Here is a 4,081-nt window from a genome sequence, read left to right on the forward strand (position 1 = left end):
CTGGAAATGATTACATTTTGGAAGGTCACAGTCAAGCAAAATGTCCAATTCACGTAATCAGCCATAAGTTTGGACATCGTTGTCACAGACACTTCAAGATTAGTTCATATTTGAGTGTATGAAAATCCACGCAAATTAATACATGTAAAGGTCAAAGGTGAAGGTCAAGGTGGAGCAAAAGGTCGAGAAATAAGCTGCCACGGCGGAGGTCTGCACTTTACTGAGAGAAAATGAATTTCCTAACATCACTGCTTTACATCACACGGCCTCGCTTACAATATCAGTAATTATTTTCCTCAAGGGGCAGAGAGAGAGAGAGAGAGAGAGAGAGAGAGAGAGAGAGAGAGAGAGAGAGAGAGAGAGAGAGAGAGTATAGGATATGTAGGTAGATAGTCCTTACAAAAGCAATGTATGAATCTAAAATGGTGTGCTAGTATTTCATTTCGTCAAACACAACTCGCTCTACATACCTGCCACTCCCCACCCACCTGGCCCTTCCCCACAATCATCTGCCCCCCCCCCTTTCCCCACAATCACCTGCTCCCCTACAATCACCTGCTCCCCCACAATCACCTCCCCCCACACACTAAATCCCCTGACCCCCAACACACGCACTAATATTACTAATTTCCCTTTGAAACTTCTCACAAATCCTCAAATGTAACATCGTATAATGAACATCGACTTGGGCTGTATTGTCCAGAACAGGTGACTAACCTGGTCAAATTGGACTTTAAAACTGACCAGCCCTTACGAAGGCAATGAATTTGGAGTTGCTACGCAATCTGTTAGTAATAGAACTCTTGAAATTCAAGAATTGATAAATGAGAAATATTCCGACATATTACCCTTATCTGAAGCATAGTTAAATGACTTCGACCAGGCTATGATGGCTGAAATGACCACCTTCGTACATGCATACTTTCTTCCTTACTCAGAGAGAGGGCAAGTTATAGGGGGGGAGGGCTTTCCAAGTGCTTCGATAATGTGGATTTGACAAATTACGCAGTAATTCGCAAGATACATAAAAACGTATTAGTACGACAAACTGATCTTGAAATGTTCGTAGTGCGTAGGGTTGTTTCGTGTGATAAAACCAGGAAAGCAGCAGCAGCAGAGAGAGAGAGAGAGAGAGAGAGAGAGAGAGAGAGAGAGAGAGAGAGAGAGAGGAAGGGAGGGAGAAGGAGGTTGAGGGAGGGAGAGTGAAGGATGGTGAGAGGGGTTGAGTGAGTAGAGAGAGAGAGAGAGAGAGAGAGAGAGAGAGAGAGAGAGAGAGAGAGTGTGTTTTACAAGTAACTTCACTTCTTTGCATGCTTACTTTTACTTTAAGGGCTGGGTTTCTTGGCCCTATAAAACATGGAAACCCGACATACAAAATCAGTGAATTCTGCAGTATAAACTCTTAGGTATTTAGGCGTATCACACAGCGTATTGGGTGTTTGTTAAATCCACATTATCGAAGCACTTAGAGCACATTATACAAGCAAATTCAAATAGTCACGAAGGAAATAAAATTAATAACTAGAACGAGCACTCGGTAGAGCGCATACCTTCGCCAACGCCACATCACAAGATAGGCAATTGAATTACGCACATTTTGACACTAGATTCATGCAAATCGGATAAAAATTGACCACGATATAACAAAAAGACCTTTTTTACCTTCTCGTTACCTTGACCTTTGACCCCAATCACTCCCAAAATCTAATCAAATTGTCCTTGGATCATGGCCAATCATCCAACGAAATTTCATGAGATTCAGTCTATTAGTTTTTGAGATATTAGAATAAAAAAAAATATATAAAAGGTCCTTTCCACAGTTCACAACCGGACAACTCTTGTCCGTCATATTTGTGTCCAGCCAAACTGGACAAAAGCGTTTTGGCTAAATTGTCCGAGTGACACCAACTAAAGGGTCACTATACGCAAGTCAGAAACTGTTCATTATACGCCAATGTATATCGCGAAAGCGTAAATTACCGTCGGGAAAATAATAAAACGCATCTATACTATAAATTAGCAAAATGTTCCGATAAAATAACAAAATTCCGATTCTTTTAACATCCTTTTCTTACGTGAATGATTTTTATAATAAATAATACAAAAATATTATTACATTATTTTCTATAATAACCAAACTACAGTAAATACAATTAGAATACAATTAGAATACAACTAAATACAATATTAAGGGTAACGAAATACCTACATATGTAAGAGGGGGCGTGGCTAACACTTCACCTGAACACCAACACATTTGTTAACGGAGACGGCTGGAGTATTTGCATAGCTTTAATAACATTTCTACATAAAAATAGTTGTATATTCTAAAGCGTATGTTTAACGTATTAGTATTCATACCGTGTATGTTTAAATATACAGTCCTTTCTATAAGATTTACGAAGCCTACTCAAATGAGAAATTAGGCTAATGTATATATTTATATTAAATAGATATGTCATTTGGTTTGCACGATTTCGAACGTCACCTTTAATACAGAAACGTGAAAAATACATTTAAAATTCCGTCCAATATGGCAGGACAATTCCTTGATACTTACAAGACCATGGTCTTCAGCAGCTCGGAATATGGCCGACCAAACCTTATGAACATCACCGGCCACTGTCTTTGCTTCGTCGAAAATGGTTAATACGATACAACCACTTAATTTTCTTGACTACAATCGAACGTCTAATGTTTATCAAATTAAATTCATCGCCCTATATATGGAGAAAATTGCAAATACACCGTATTTTTTCACCACTAGCTCAACTAGACATCCATCCGTCTTCACCTCCTCAACAAAAGTGCGATTTTTATGTAGGTATTCGTGCTTTGGCCAATCAGAGACCTCAACTTTGCCTGTCATTTCTATAGTCGCCTCTTATTGGCTTATAGCTTCGTAATCTGACAAGAGGCTTTGGAAGCCCTTGTCCTATTGGCTGGTGGGATTGATGACAATTTTCAGGTCTTTTTTTAATCTATAATATAATCCATTAGTGTCTACAACTAATAAAATAGTATAATAAACATATAATTTCATGAATCAATTAACAGAAAAAATCAATACATTCATGAACAATAAACGTGGATAAGAACAAATATATTATGTAATAGAAATTCGAAAAAAAAACGCATCCGTATCCCAAAATAAGTTTACGCATAAATAAATATGTAAAAACGCAAACGTGTATTATACGCTGTACATATTTTGGATGGCAAAGTAAGAAACAAAGCTTATAGATTTTTCATCTACGGTTGTAGTTTAGCTAATAATAATAATAATAATAATTATATATATATATACATATATATACATATATACACACACATATATATATATATATATATATATATATATATATATATATATATATATATATATATATATATATATATATATTCCAACTAGGGTTGTAGTTTAGCTAGTGATGATAAAAATAATAACAATAATAATAATAATAATAATAATAATAATAATAATAATAATAATAATTTTATATATATATATATATATATATATATATATATATATATATATATATATATATATATATTGAATGGGGAAACCTTAACGTAGTAAAAGGATATAGGCACCACCATGATCATCAAAGCTGTACTAGTAAGGGGCACCCATACTAGGATGGTTTGCTGTGAGCGATCAGACAAAAATCCACACTGGCCAATCTGGTGATGAAAACTAGCCAAACCCAGACACGAATGAAGACATGTCTAAGGCTTTTGTCCTGCAGTGGACTAGAAACAGCTGTTTCTAGTCTAGTGCAGGACAAGGGTCTCAGACACGTCGTTATACATATCTGTAAAGACTCTCAAGTAATGCCTACAGTGCATTGCGTGAGGTGTACTGAATGCACTATTCTCCATGGGTTAACTCAAGTGGCATTAGACCTAAGCAAAGACAATAATATCGTTTATATCAAATTAAATTTCCAAAATTTAAATGATGTTAGATCAATTCATTATCATTTTGAAAAATTCTCAAAATACGAGTGAATAAGATGTATAATAATAATAAACACAACAACAACAACAAAAATAAAAGCAGCCATTTCTAGTCCAC

At 35.7% G+C, this 4,081-nt stretch overlaps 1 long non-coding RNA gene across 1 annotated transcript in view; it reads right to left on the reverse strand.

The window, feature by feature from the left end:
* Positions 1–2,780, reverse strand: part of LOC137637435 (uncharacterized) — a 175,304-nt gene extending 172,524 nt beyond the window's left edge. Inside the window, exon 1 of the long non-coding RNA XR_011043627.1 lies at positions 2,561–2,780. This is a non-coding gene — a long non-coding RNA (uncharacterized lncRNA). The remainder of the gene's footprint in view (positions 1–2,560) is intronic.
* Between the last annotated feature and the right edge of the window lie 1,301 nt (positions 2,781–4,081).

Source organism: Palaemon carinicauda, unplaced genomic scaffold (genome assembly GCF_036898095.1).
Source record: "Palaemon carinicauda isolate YSFRI2023 unplaced genomic scaffold, ASM3689809v2 scaffold74, whole genome shotgun sequence".
NCBI lineage: Eukaryota > Metazoa > Arthropoda > Malacostraca > Decapoda > Palaemonidae > Palaemon > Palaemon carinicauda.